The following is a 15,368-nucleotide window of genomic DNA, read 5'->3' as shown; positions in this document are numbered from 1 at the left end:
CCACAATTAAAGCAACATGTTAGAAAAAGAGTGAACGTCTTAAAAGGGAAAAGATGGTGGATGAACAAAGAGAGCATTTTTCTAAGCGCCTCAGTGTGTGGGCTAAATGGCTGGCTGAGATATACCAGGTGTGCCCCACTGGAGAAACGAGTTGCATTTTTGGGTTATCTGCAAAAACATATATTCTCACCTGAAGGACTTTTTCACAGAAATTCAATAATGCTATTATAGGATGCAAGTTTTTAATTGCCTCACTGCTTTTTCAGAGTGATGTTTCTGTGCACTCCACCAATAACTTGATGAATAAATCTTATTTTCATAGCAGTGCACGTTATCACTGTGTATTTTGTAATTGAATGTGATGTAAATGCTTTTAACTCAAGGCAAACTTCTGAGTAACAAGTTTGATCTGTTCTAGACATCTCGCATTTGTTGGAACCTCTGGCACATTTCATGCCACAGCATTGAGTCCTTATATAATACGTCCCTGCACTCACGACGTCTGGGAAAATGGTCCTGGACCACATGGGGTCACCTCTGCTAGTGCACCCAGGGCATCGGGGTTCCAGGGATCCCTAGGGGCTGCAGCATTTCTTTTGCAACCCATAGGGAGCCCATGCAAAGGCTTCTACAGGACTGACATTGCAGCCTGGGTGAAAAGGTGCATGCACCCATTCACTGCCTTTTACACTGCACCACGAATCCTGAAGATCTAGGAGAGGGCTCTTCCAGCATTCTTCCCTCTAGCAAACCCACTACTGTTGCTGGGAGTGGGAAAGGTGGTCACACAAGTAGGGCTCCCTTCACTCCCAAAGGACAAGTATTTAGGGTTACCAAGCCTAGGGAAAGATCTGCCTCTGTCCATTCCCATATCACCTAAGTTTCTGAGGGATCCAATGGTTCCACTCCTGGGGATGACTCCATAGACAGGGAGCTCAGAAAGCTCAGGGTGGAGGCCAGGCTGAGGCTTGTGCAGCAACAGCTAGACCTAAATAGGGAGGCCTTGGCTGTGGAAGGAAAAGACAGGGTTGGGTTTAGCACCCCATGGTGGCAGCAGTAGTTTCAGGAGTTATGGAGCTGGGGGGGGGCACCATAGACTCCAGAAATGTACACAAGATGGCTACCCCATACAAGGGGGGATGACATACACAAGTGGTTTTCTGCACTTGAGAAGGCCTGTAAAGTTCAGAGGGTCCCTCAAAGGCACTGGGCTGCTATTCCGTGGTTGTCCTTCTCTGACAAGGGGAGGGATAGGCTTCTCACTGTCAGAGAAGAAGACTCAGACAATTACAGTGTTCTTTAAAGGGCACTCTTGGATGATCGGAAGAGTCTGCACAAGATTGGACAGACTTTGTGGACTGTTCTGTGAATGCTTTAGAAGGTTGGTTACATGGCAGCAAAGTGGCTGACTATGAGGGTCTGTATAATCTGGTTTTGAGAGAGCATATTCTGAATAACTGTGTGTCTGACTTGTTACACCAATATCTAGTGGACTCAGATCTGACCTCTCCACAAGAATTGGGAAAGAAGGCTGACAAATGGGTCAGAGTAAAAGGGAGCAGAAAAGCTCATACAAGGGGGTGACAAGAAAAAGAAGAAAAATGGTAGATCACATGACAAAGGTGGGGACAAAGATAAAAACAAAAAAGGGGGTCATTACAACCCTGGCGGGCGGTGTTAAAGCGGCGGTAAGACCGCCAACAGGCCGGCAGTAAAAAAATGTGGAATTACGACCGTGGCGGAAACCGCCAACAAAGACAGCCACTTTAACACTCCGACTGTCACTGCAGTACAGACAAACAGCTTGGCGCTCACCGCCAACAGACAGGCGGGAGACAATGTACCGCCCACACTATTATGACAGGCCAATACACCACCTTTTCCGGGGCGGATTCACTGCAGATAAAAACACGGCGGAAACAGGCATTTCGAAGGGAAAACGCTCACCTCTACACACTCCACGAGGAAGGAAGGCACCATGGAGCCAGAACTCCATATTCTTCTTGTTATAGTCTTCCTGCTCCTGTACCAGGAGCACCAACGCCGGCGGCGAAGAGCACGGTGAGTACTGCACCTACGACATAGGGGAGGGGGGAGGGAAAAAACAGGGACACTCACACGCAACACCCCAACCCCCACCCCCACCCTCACCCACTACAACACACACACCAATGCATATCCAAACATTACAGTAACACCCCCCAAGCCCCCCTGAAGAATGCAAATACAAAAGGAAATGAGTGTAACCATTGTATAATATCAAAATAGAGTAAGCAAAATATACATATATACACTATTAATAAAGTATACACCACGAATAGTAGTCCAGTTAATACACCATTCATAGTCCGTGGACCACTGGGCCCAAAATGCATGGGCGAGGCCCACACAAGATACCCGAACATGACCGAGAGAACACTGCAGGGGCATCAGATAGAAATACAACAGGCACCTCAGGGGGAAGGGAAGGGGGAGCACCTCAGCCGGATGAGTGCACGACGCCAGATCCACGAGGGGGCTCCATGCCCATTGATGTATCCTGGGGAGTGCAAAGCCACAGTCTCACAAGTCTCGCCAGTGGGTGGTTTGCCCACTGTACAATCCTGGGGAGTACAAAGCCACAGTCTCTCAAGTCTCTACAGTGGGTGGTTGTAGGAAAGTACCATCTTGCCTGGCATGTTACCCCCATTTTTCACTGTATATATGTTGTTTTGGTTGTATGTGTCACTGGGACCCTGTCATCCAGGGCCCCAGTGCTCATAAGTGTGCCTGAATGTGTTACCTGTGTAGTGACTAACTGTCTCACTGAGGCTCTGCTAACCAGAACCTCAGTGGTTATGCTCTCTCATTTCTTTCAAATTGTCACTAACAGGCTAGTGACCAATTTTACCAATTTACATTGGCTTACTGGAACACCCTTATAATTCCCTAGTATGTGGTACTGAGGTACCCAGGGTATTGGGGTTCCAGGAGATCCCTATGGGCTGCAGCATTTCTTTTGCCACCCATAGGGAGCTCTGACAATTCTTACACAGGCCTGCCACTGCAGCCTGAGTGAAATAATGCACACATTATTTCACAGCCATTTTCACTGCACTTAAGTAATTTATAAGTCACCTATATGTCTAACCTTTACCTGGTAAAGGTTAGGTGCAAAGTTACTTAGTGTGAGGGCACCCTGGCACTAGCCAAGGTGCGCCCACATTGTTCAGGGCAAATTCCCCGGACTTTGTGAGTGCGGGGACACCATTACACGCGTGCACTACATATAGGTCACTACCTATATGTAGCTTCACAATGGTAACTCCGAATATGGCCATGTAACATGTCTATGATCATGGAATTGCCCCCTCTATGCCATCCTGGCATAGTTGGCACAATCCCATGATCCCAGTGGTCTGTAGCACAGACCCTGGTACTGCCAAACTGCCTTTCCTGGGGTTTCACTGCAGCTGCTGCTGCTGCCAACCCCTCAGACAGGATTCTGCCCTCCTGGGGTCAAGCCAGGCTTGTCCCAGGATGGCAGAACAAAGAACTTCCTCTGAGAGAGGATGTTACACCCTCTCCCTTTGGAAAATGGTGTGAAGGCAGGGGAGGAGTAGCCTCTCCCAGCCTCTGGAAATGCTTTCATGGGCACATTTGGTGCCCATTTCTGCATAAGCCAGTCTACACCGGTTCAGGGACCCCTTAGCCCTGCTCTGGCGCGAAACTGGACAAAGGAAAGGGGAGTGACCACTCCCCTGACACGCACCTCCCCTGGGAGGTGTCCAGAGCTCCTCCAGTGTGCTCCAGACCTCTGCCATCTTGGAAACAGAGGTGCTGCTGGCACACTGGACTGCTCTGAGTGGCCAGTGCCACCAGGTGACGTCAGAGACTCCTTCTGATAGGCTCCTTCAGGTGTTGCTAGCCTATCCTCTCTCCTAAGTAGCCAAACCCTCTTTTCTGGCTATTTAGGGTCTCTGTCTCTGGGGAAACTTTAGCTAACGAATGCAAGAGCTCATCAGAGTTCCTCTGCATCTCTCTCTTCACCTTCTGCCAGGGAATCGACTGCTGACCGTGCTGGAAGCCTGCAAAACTGCAACAAAGTAGCAAAGACGACTACTGCAACTCTGTAACGCTGATCCTGCCGCCTTCTCGACTGTTTTCCTGGTGGTGCATGCTGTGGGGGTAGTCTGCCTCCTCTCTGCACTAGAAGCTCCAAAGAAATCTCCTGTGGGTCGACGGAATCTTCCCCCTGCAACCGCAGGCACCAAAGAACTCCATTACCGGTCCCCTGGGTCTCCTCTCAGCACAACGAGCGAGGTCCCTTGAATCCAGAAACTCTGTCCAAGTGACTCCCACAGTACAGTGACTCTTCAGTCCAAGTTTGGTGGAGATAAATCCTTGCCTCCCCACGCCAGACTGCATTGCTGGGAACCGCGACTTTTGCAGCTACTCCGGCTTCCGTGCACTTCCGGCGGAAATCCTCTGTGCACAGCCAAGCCTGGGTCCACTGCACTCTAATATGCATTGCACAACTTTCTAAGTTGGTCTCCGGCGACGTGGGACTCCTTTGTGCAACTGCGGGTGAGCACCATTTCATGCATCCTCTTAGTGCCTGTTTCTGGCCCTTCTCCAGGTAATACCTGCTGCTCAGAGGGCTCCTTGTCTTGCCCGATGTCCCCTCTGTCTCTTGACGCAATTTGCGACATCCTGGTCCCTCCTGGGCCACAGCAGCGTCCAAAAACCTTTACCTCACGATTTGCAGCTAGCAAGGCTTGTTGGCGGTTTTTCGGCGGGAAAACACTTCTGCACGACTCTCCACAGCGTGATGGATTTGTCTTCCAAAGGGGAAGTTTCTAGCCCTTGTCGTTCTTGCAGAAACCTAAGCGTAAAAAGCAACAGCTGGATTTGGATAGACAGTCTTTAGAACTAGAGAAGGAAAGACAGAAGTTGGGTTTTGAAACCCATGGTGGCAGCAGCAGTATTCCCCATAGTCATCCTGCAAAAGAGCATGATTCCAGGAATCTGCATAAGATAGTTCCCCCTTATAAGGAGGGGGATGACATTAACAAGTGGTTTGCTGCACTTGAGAGGGCCTGTGTTGTACAGGATGTCCCTCCTGGCAGTGGGCTGCTATCCTATGGCTATCATTTAGTGGAAAAGGTAGGGATAGGCTCCTTACTGTGAAAGAAAGTGATGCCAATAATTTTACAGTTCTTAAGAATGCACTCCTGGATGGTTATGGCTTAACCACTGAACAATACAGGATAAAGTTCAGAGAGACCAAAAAGGAGTCTTCACAAGACTGGGTTGATTTCATTGACCATTCAGTGAAGGCCTTGTAGGGGTGGTTACATGGCAGTAAAGTTACTGATTATGACAGCCTGTATAACTTGATCCTGAGAGAGCATATTCTTAATAATTGTGTGTCTGATTTGTTGCACCAGTACTTAGTGGACTCTGATCTGACCTCTCCCCAAGAATTGGGAAAGAAGGCAGACAAATGGGTCAGAACAAGGGTGAACAGAAAAGTTCATACAGGGGGTGACAAAGATGGCAAGAAGAAGGATGGTAAGTCTTCTGACAAGGGTGGGGACAAATCTAAAAATGAGTCTTCATCAGGCCCACAAAAACACTCTGGTGGGGGTGGTGGGCCCAAATCCTCTTCAAATCAGAACAAGGAAAAGAAACCACAGTGCTATTTATGTAAGATAAAAGGCCATTGGACAACAGATCCCAGTTGTCCAAAGAAAAGCACCAAGCCTCCTACCACTACAACCCCTACTGCTACCTCTAGTGTCCCTACTAATAGCAGTGGTGGTGGGAGCAAACCTACTAATAGCCAATCCAAGGGAGTGCCTGGGCTCACTTTTGGTAACTTAGTTGGGGTTGGTCTGGTTAGGGAGACCACAGAGGCTGTGTTAGTCTCTGAGGGGGCTATTGATTTAGCCACCTTAGTTGCTTGTCCCCTTAATATGGATAAGTACAAGCAGCTACCACTAATAAATGGTGTTGAGGTTCAGGCCTACAGGGAAACTGGTGCCAGTGTGACTATGGTCATATAGAAACTGGTCCACCCTGAACAACACCTACTTGGTCACCAGTACCAAGTAACCGATGCTCACAACAACACACTTAGCCACCCCATGGCTGTTGTAAATCTCAACTGGGGGGGGGGTTACTGGTCCAAATAAAGTTGTGGTAGCCACAGATTTACCTGTAGACTGTCTACTATGAAATGATTTGGAGACATCAGCTTGGTCAGATGTGGAGTTGGAGGCCCATGCAGCAATGCTGGGCATCCTAGGGCATATTTTTGCTTTAACCAGGGCTCAGGACAAAAAGCAAAAAGGACAGGGAAGCTTGGATCCTGGAACAATGGGCCAAGTGCTCCCTAAAGCTAGGGGTAGTAGAAGTAAAGCACTACCTACTATCCCTCCCTCTACAGTGGATTCAACTTCAGAGGAAGAGGAATTCCCACCCTGTGTAGAACCTTCACCAGAGGAGCTGGAAGCAGACACTGCTGAGCTTTTGGGTGAAGGGGGGCCTGCCAGGGAGGAGCTGAGTGTGGCACAACAAATCTGTCCCAGATTAGAGGGTCTAAGACAGCAAGCTGTCAAACAGGCTAATGGGGATGTCAGTGACTCTCACAGAGTTTACTGGGAGGACAACCTCTTGTACACTGAGGCAAGGGATCCTAAACCTAGAGCTGCCAGGAGATTAGTAATTACTCAGGAGTACAGAAAGTTCCTCCTAACTCTTGCTCACGATATTCCCCTAGCTGGACATTTAGGGCAAATGAAAACTTGGGACAGACTTGTTCCCCTGTTTCATTGGCCTAGAATGTCTGAGGACACAAAGGAATTTTGTAAGTCCTGTGAAACCTGTCAAGCCAGTGGCAAGACAGGTGGCACTCCAAAGGCACCCCTTATTCCACCTGTGGTTGGGGTTCCCTTTGAAAGGGTAGGGGTTGACATAGTTGGCCCCCTTGACCCTCCTACTGCTTCAGGCAATAGGTTTATCTTGGTGGTAGTGGACCATGCTACAAGATATCCTGAAGCAATTCCTTTAAGGACCACTACAGCACCTGCAGTCGCAAAGGCCCTCTTGGGAATATTTTCCAGGGTGGGCTTCCCAAAGGAAGTAGTATCAGACAGGGGAAGCAATTTCATGTCTGCATAATTAAAGGCCATGTGGAAGGAGTGTGGTGTGACTTATAAGTTCACTACACCCTATCATCCACAAACAAATGGACTGGTGGAGAGATTTAACAAAACTCTCAAAGGCATGATTATGGGTCTCCCTGAAAAACTCCGCAGGAGATGGGATATCCTTCTACCATGCCTCCTATTTGCCTACAGGGAGGTACCCCAGAAAGGAGTGGGCTTTAGCCCCTTTGAACTTCTTTTTGTACACCCTTTTAGGGGTCCACTCACACTTGTCAAGGAGGGTTGGGAACAACCTTTAAAAGCTCCAAAACAAGATATTGTGGATTATGTACTTGGCCTCAGATCAAGGATGGCTGAGTACATGAAAAAGGCCAGTAAAAACCTTCAGGCCAGCCAAGAGCTCCAGAAGCAATGGCATGATCAGAAGGCTGTTTTGGTTCAGTACCAACCAGGGCAGAAAGTGTGGGTCTTGGAGCCTGTGGCCCCAAGAGCACTCCAAGATAAATGGAGTGGACCCCGCACAATTGTTGAGAAAAAGGGTGAAGTCACCTACTTAGTTGACTTAGGCACTGGCAGGAGTCCCCTTAGGGTGCTCCATGTCAATCGCCTGAAACCCTACTATGACAGGGCTGATCTCACCCTGCTCATGGCAACTGATGAGGGACAGGAAGAAGACAGTGATCCTCTACCTGATCTCTTCTCTTCCACAGAACAAGATGCTCTGGTGGAAGGGGTAGTTTTGGCTGATTGTCTTACTGCTGAGCAGAAAGACCATTGCATAAATCTCCTTGATCAATTTTCTGAACTCTTCTCTACTGTGCCAGGTACCACTTCTTGGTGTGAGCACACTATAGATACTGGAGACAGCTTACCTGTCAAAAGTAAAATCTATAGGCAGCCTGACCATGTCAGAGACTGCATAAAACAGGAGGTACAGAAAATGCTTGAACTAGGAGTGGTTGAGCACTCTGAAAGTCCATGGGCTTCTCCTGTGGTACTTGTACCAAAACCTCATTCCAAAGATGGAAAGAAGGAAATGTGGTTTTGTGTAGACTACAGAGGTCTCAACTTGGTAACCAAAACTGATGCTCACCCTATACCCAGGGCAGATCAGCTCATAGATACACTGGCATCTGCCAAGTATCTAAGCACTTTTGACTTGACTGCAGGGTATTGGCAGATCAAATTGTCAGAAGATGCTAAACCTAAAACTGCATTTTCAACCATTGGAGGACATTACCAGTTCACTGTAATGCCTTTTGGATTGAAAAATGCACCTGCCACTTTTCAGAGGTTGGTGAACACAGTCCTGCAAGGGCTGGAAGCTTTCAGTGCAGCATATTTGGACGATATAGCTGTCTTTAGCTCCAGCTGGGATGATCACCTGGTCCACCTATGGAAAGTTTTGGAGGCCCTGCAAAAGGCAGGCCTCACTATCAAGGCTTCAAAGTGCCAGATAGGGCAGGGTAAGGTGGTTTATATGGGACACCTTGTTGGTGGGGAACAGATTGCACCATTACAGGGGAAAATCCAAACAATTATTGATTGGGTTCCCCCTACTACTCAGACTCAGGTGAGAGCCTTCCTAGGCCTCACTGGGTATTACAGGAGGTTCATTAAGAACTATGGCTCCATTGCAGCCCCTCTTAATGACCTCGCATCCAAGAAAATGCCTAAAAAGGTATTATGGACAGCAAACTGTCAGAAAGCTTTTGAGGAGCTGAAGCAGGCCATGTGCTCTGCACCTGTCCTGAAAAGCCCTTGTTACTCTAAAAAATTCTATGTCCAAACTGATGCATCTGAATTAGGAGTAGGGGCAGTCCTATCAGAACTTAATTCTGAGGGCCAGGATCAACCTGTTGCTTTTATTAGTAAGAGGTTGACCCCTAGAGAAAAGCGTTGGTCTGCCATTGAGAGGGAGGCCTTTGCTGTAGTCTGGGCACTGAAGAAGTTGAGGCCATACCTGTTTGGCACTCACTTCATTGTTCAGACAGACCACAAACCTCTACTTTTGCTAAAACAAATGAAAGGTGAAAATCCTAAATTGTTGAGGTGGTCCATATCCCTACAGGGAATGGACTATACAGTGGAACATAGACCTGGGAGTAGCCACTCCAATGCAGATGGACTCTCCAGATATTTCCACTTAGACAATGAAGACGCATCAGGTCATGGCTAGTCTTATTGTCCTTCGTTTGGGGGGGGTTGTGTAGGAAAGTACAAGCTTCTTTGCACCCACAGCTGGCATTTCCTGGGCATCTGCCCATCTCCGACTTGCTTGTGACTTTTGGACTTGGTCCCCTTGTTCCACAGGTACCCTCGACTGGAAATCCATCGTTGTTACATTGCTGGTTTGTGTCTTTCCTGCAGAATTCCCCTATCACGACTTCTTTGTCCTTTGGGGAACTTCAGTGCACTTTGCACTCACTTTTCAGGGTCTTGGGGTGGGCTATTTTTCTAACCCTCACTATTTTCTAATAGTCCCAGCGACCCTCTACAAGGTCACATAGGTTTGGGGTCCATTCGTGGTTCGCATTCCACTTTTGGAGTATGTGGTTTATGTTGCCCCTATCCCTATGTGTCCCCATTGCATCCTATTGTAACTATACATTGTTTGCACTGTTTTCTAAGACTATATTGCATATTTTTGGTATTGTGTACATATAACTTGTGTATATTTGCTATCCTCATACTGAGGGTACACTCTGAGATACTTTGGCATATTGCCATAAAAATAAAGTACCTTTATTTTTAGTATATCTGTGTATTGTGTTTTCTTATGATGTTGTGCAAGTGACACTAGTGGTACTGTAGGAGCTTCACTCGTCTCCTAGTTCAGCCTAAGCTGCTCTGCTAAGCTACCATTATCTATCAGCCTATGCTGCTGGACACCCTATACACTAATAAGGGATAACTGGGCCTGGTGCAAGGTGCAAGTATCCCTTGGTACTCACTACAAGCCAGTCCAGCCTCCTACAGTGGTTTGCCCACTGCTTTATCCTGGGGAGTGCAAAACCACAGTCTCTCAAGTCTCTACAGTGGGTGGTTTGCCCACTGCTTTATCCTGGGGAGTGCAAAGCCACAGTCTCTCAAGTCTCTACAGTGGGTGGTTTGCCCACTGTACAATCCTGGGGAGTGCAAAGCCACAGTCTCTCAAGTCTATACAGTGGGTGGTTTGCCCACTGTACCATGATGGTCAGTGCAAACCCACAGTCTCTCAAGTTTCTACAGTGGGTGGTTTGCCCACTGTACCATCCTGGGGAGTGCAAAGCCACAGTCTCTCAAGTCTCTCCAGTGGGTGGTTTGCCCACTGCTTTTTCCTGGGGAGTGCAAAGCCACAGTCTCTCAAGTCTCTCCAGTGGGTGGTTTGCCCACTGTACCATCCTGGGGAGTGCAAAGCCACAGTCTCTCAAGTGGATGACAGTCTCCACTGGTTCTGGAGGGGCTTTGTGCCCAGAGTGCTTCATCCTGTGCAGGACAGACGGAGTGGATGCAAGTCTCCACTAATTCTGGAGGGGGACTGGTGCCCAGAGTGCTTCATCCTGTGCAGGACAGACGGAGTGGATGCATGTCTCCATTGGTTCTGGAGGGGGACTGGTGCCCAGAGTGCTTCATCCTGTGCAGGACAGACGGAGTGGATGCATGTCTCCACTGGTTCTGGATGGGGACTGGTGCCCAGAGTGCTTCATCCTGTGCAGGACAGACGGAGTGGATGCATGTCTCCACTGGTTCTGGAGGGGGACTGGTGCCCAGAGTGCTTCATCCTGTGCAGGACAGACAGAGTGGATGCAAGTCTCCACTGGTTCTGGAGGGGGACTGGTGCCCAGAGTGCATCACTCACCCTGTGACAGCCCCTGTTGCGTCAGTGCCCCTGCCGCTCATGGGCTAGCGGTGCTTGACTTGGCGGTCCTTGCCCTGTTCAGCAGTGCTTGAGGTGGCGGCCCTTGCCCTCTTCAGCGGTGCTTGCCCTGTTCAGCGGTGCTTGACTTGGCGGTCCTTGCCATGTTCAGCGGTGCTTGCCATGTTCAGCGGTGCTTGACTTGGCGGTCATTGCCCTGCTCAGCGGTGCTTGCCCTGTTCAGCGGTGATTGACTTGGCAGTCATTCATTGCCCAGCTGGACTGGGGCTGGCGGTCCTTCATTGCCCAGCTGGCGGGGTCCTCCTGGACAGCTGGGCTGTGGCTGGTGGGACCCTCCTGGGCAGCTGGGCTGTGGCTGGCGGGGTCCTCCTGGACAGCTGGGCTGTGGCTGGCGGGGCCCTCCTGGGCAGCTGGGCTGTGGCTGGCGGGGTCCTCCTGGACAGTGACGAGGGGACTGGCGGTGGCCTCCTTGGCAGCAGGGATGATGGCGATCTTCTCCACCGTGCTGCTCCTCCCAGACTTTGCGGCTTTCTTCTGCCCCTTCCCCACCTTGGAGGAGTCACAGCTGAGTACACACTCCCCCCGGGACCCCAGTGAGCGGCTTGGGTGGCTGGAGTCTTCCCCCTCTCCTGCCGGGCACTGGCCAACTTCTGGGGGGGGACTGGCTGTGCTCTGGCTCTGTGATACACTGGCTGGCCTGGTGGCCGGTGCACTCCACATACCTGTGACAACAGGCACCACTGGTCCCGGTGATTTTGTGGCTGAGGTGCTAGTACGGGACCTATGAGTTGGACGGGGGGTGGTGGTGTGAAATAGGTTAAGGGTGGACATGAAAAGTTGTTTGGTGACACTGGGACGGGTAGCTGGAGGGGGTTTGGGAGTGGAGGAAGAGGTGGTGGTTGTGGGAGCTGTAACTTTTGTGGATTTGGGTGCAGGTGCATGCGCTGGAGGCTGTCATGAGGTGGATGGCAGTTGGGTGGGTGTGTGGCTGCGTTTGTGTATCTTCGGAGGGGGCCTCACAGACACACTGGGAGAGGACACAGGGGATGTGTGAATGGTAGTGGGGGTGCTGAGTGCACGTGAGCAGGGTGTGGTGGTGGGTGTGCTGGTGCGGGATGTAGTGGCTGTAGTGGTAGTACATGCAGGTGTGAGTGTAGACGAGACTGGGAGAGAGTAGGGAGATGACGAGGAGGGGTACACAGTGGAGGCAGTGGATGTTGGTGTGTCTGTATGTGTGTGATGCTTGCGTGAGTGCCTGTGGGATGTGTGGTGCTTATGTTTGCCTGAGCTTCCCTTGTGTGGTGAGATGTGTGCAGGCTGTTCTGATGGTGTGCTTGGGATAGGCAGAGGTACAGGGGATTGGGTCTGGGTGGAGGAAGCTGGAGGGGGAGGCTAGACACAGGGACAATGGTTGCCATCAGTGCTGAGGCCAGAGTTTGAACGGTTCGATGAAGGGCAGCCTGACCAGAATGAATGCCCTCCAGGAATGCATTACTGTGTTGCAACTACCTTTCTACACCCTGGATGGCATTCAAAATGGTAGACTGCCCAACAGTGAGGGACCTGAGGAGGTCAATGGCCTCCTCACTGAGGGCAGCAGAGGTGACAGGGGCAGGGCCTGAGGTGCCTGGGGCGAAGGAGATGCCCACCCTCCTGGGTGAGCGGGCATGGGCGAAGGCTGAGGGGCTGCTGGGAGGGCGGTGTTGGTTGGGGGGTGGTGTATGTACCTGTTGAAGTGGGGGCACAGATGTTGCCGCCACCACAAGGGAGCTCCCATCAGAGGACGAGTCCGTGTCGCTGGTTGCAGATCCTGTGACCGCTGTGGTGCTCCCCTCGCCCTCCGTCCCACTGGTGTATTCCGAGTCTGTAGTGTGGGCCTCCATGCCCATGTGGGATGCAGCTCCCTCGTGCTCCGGTGCCACTACTTCACCCCCTGATGATGCTAATGCACACAAGAACAGGGAGACCGCAAAAAAAGGGGCATGGGGAACAGAAGAAAGACAGGTTGAGTGCATGGCTTACCACTACCGTTGGCGGACAAGACAGACACAGCAGCCTCCTGCACTAAGTCGCGCTGTTGGGCTCTACAGTGCAATTCCTGGGAAATGTCCTACAAGGCTATGGACGACATCTGCACACATAGATGACACAGGGGCATGAATAGCTGTACTTGGCACTCTACAGAGGTGGGGTGAGGGGCCACAGGGCCATGCCTTATGAAGGGGCCTAGCTTATGGAACTCGCCCTGGCCTAGAGAAACCCACGGCCCTCCTCTCCCACCCAGACACCTCCACTGTGCGCAAAGTCAGCTGAATGAGAGTGTACTCACCCCCTTGTGTCTGCTGTGATGCTCTCAGGCGCCCATCCAACTCAGGGTAGGCCACCGCCAGGATCCGGAACATCAGGGGGGTCATGGTTCGATGAGCACCCCTCCCATGTTGGGAAGCCATCCCCAGCTGAGCCTCCGCCGTCTTCTTGCTCCAGCGGCGAATGTCCTCCCATCTCTTCCGGCAGTGGGTGCTCCATCTGTGGTGGACCCCCAGGGTCCGGATGTCCTTGGCGATGGCACGCCAAATATCCTTCTTCTGGTAGGCGCTGACCTACATGAAATGTACAGGGGAAGAAGAGAAGTCATTACCAACTGCACCGTCAAAGTGAGTGGCCCTTATCCCTACCCTTGCCATGTGGCACATGCACCCACTGTCTTTCATGCACGCAGGAGTCTGCCCCCTTCCTTCTTACAACCAGCCCTCTCCACACAGACATAGCCCATACAACATGCTCCCTGTGTACTTACCTGTTGGTCTGGAGGACCGTAGAGTAGCGTGTTCTGGGGGAGGACCCCGTTGACGAGCTTCTCCAACTCCTCCGATGTGAAGGCAGGGGCCCTTTCCCCAGACGCACGAAGCATTGTCTCTTCCAGACCGAGGTCACAGCAGCACTTGCAGTGTAGGTCCTCTCCTGTCGAAGATCAGGTATCGAGTGATTCAACTGCTAGAAAATGGTGGTCACGTCCGCGGCGGTCACGTCCGCAGCAGTGCATACCATCACCGCCGGCGTACATTGTCATTGGCTCCTGGGACCCATAGGGTCCAATGTTAACCAATGCAGCATTGCGCTGCGGTCTTCGACCGCCTACCGCGACGGTGTACAACGCCAGCGCAGTTACCTCACATCCCATTGTCCCGCTTTAGAGGTCAGGCAGCCGCCATTTCAGGGGCCCACATGGCCTAATTACCAACTGCGTCACACATACCTAGGCCTGCTCTCAGCACACATACACACCAGATTTTGTGTATGAATCGTGTTCTGTGTAGACTGTGGGTACGTACCTCTGAGTTGTTTGACTCTGTGCTCGCTGTTGTCCTTCATAGGCACCGTCCGCAGGGAGATGTGAGGAGATGGCCGAATCCTCGGGTGTACCGACCGTTGGTGGACCTGTCGACAATGGAGGAAAGAAATGTGATCATCACCTACAGGTTTGACCGTGCCACAATCCAGCAACTGTGTACCCATTTGGAGCCAGACCTGATGTCAGCAATCCGCCACCCCACAGGAATCCCCCCTCAAGTGCAGGTGCTGTCAGTGCTCCATTTCCTTGCAAGTGGGTCTTTTCAAACAACTGTGGCCATGGCATCAGGGATGTCCCAGCCTATGTTTTCCAACGTATTGTCCAGAGTGTTGTCTGCCCTGCTGAAACACATGCGCAGCTACATCGTTTTCCCTCAGGTGGAGGACTGGCCTACAGTGAAAGGTGACTTCTATGCCCTTGGACATATCCCCAACATCATAGGTGCCATTGATGGGACCCATGTGGCTTTGGTCCCCCCCCCCCACAAGAGTGAACAGGTGTACAGGAACCGGAAGAGTCATCATTCGATGAATGTACAGATGGTATGTTTGGCCAACCAGTACATCTCCCATGTGAATGCCATGTTCCCTGGCTCAGTGCATGAGGCCTACATCATGCGGAATAGCAGCATCCCTTATGTGATGGGTCAACTACAATGGCACCGAGTGTGGTTATTAGGTGACTCTGGTTACCCCAACCTGTCATGGCTACTGACCCCAGTGAGGAATCCCAGGACCAGGGCAGAGGAACGCTACAATGAGGCCTATGGGCGGACTAGGAGGGTGATCGAACGCACCTTCGGTCTCCTGAAGGCCAGGTTTAGGTGCCTCCATATGACAGGTGGATCCTTATTCTACTCACCAAAGAAGGTGTGCCAGATCATCGTGGCCTGCTGAATGCTTCATAACTTGGCTTTGCGACGACAGGTGCCTTTTATGCAGGAGGATGGTCCAGATGTCGGTGTTGTGGCAGCTGTGGAGCCTGTGGACAGTGATGAGGAGGAAGC

This window comes from Pleurodeles waltl, chromosome 2_1, assembly GCF_031143425.1.
Source record: "Pleurodeles waltl isolate 20211129_DDA chromosome 2_1, aPleWal1.hap1.20221129, whole genome shotgun sequence".
Taxonomy (NCBI): domain Eukaryota; kingdom Metazoa; phylum Chordata; class Amphibia; order Caudata; family Salamandridae; genus Pleurodeles; species Pleurodeles waltl.
This window is presented reverse-complemented; position numbering follows the sequence as displayed.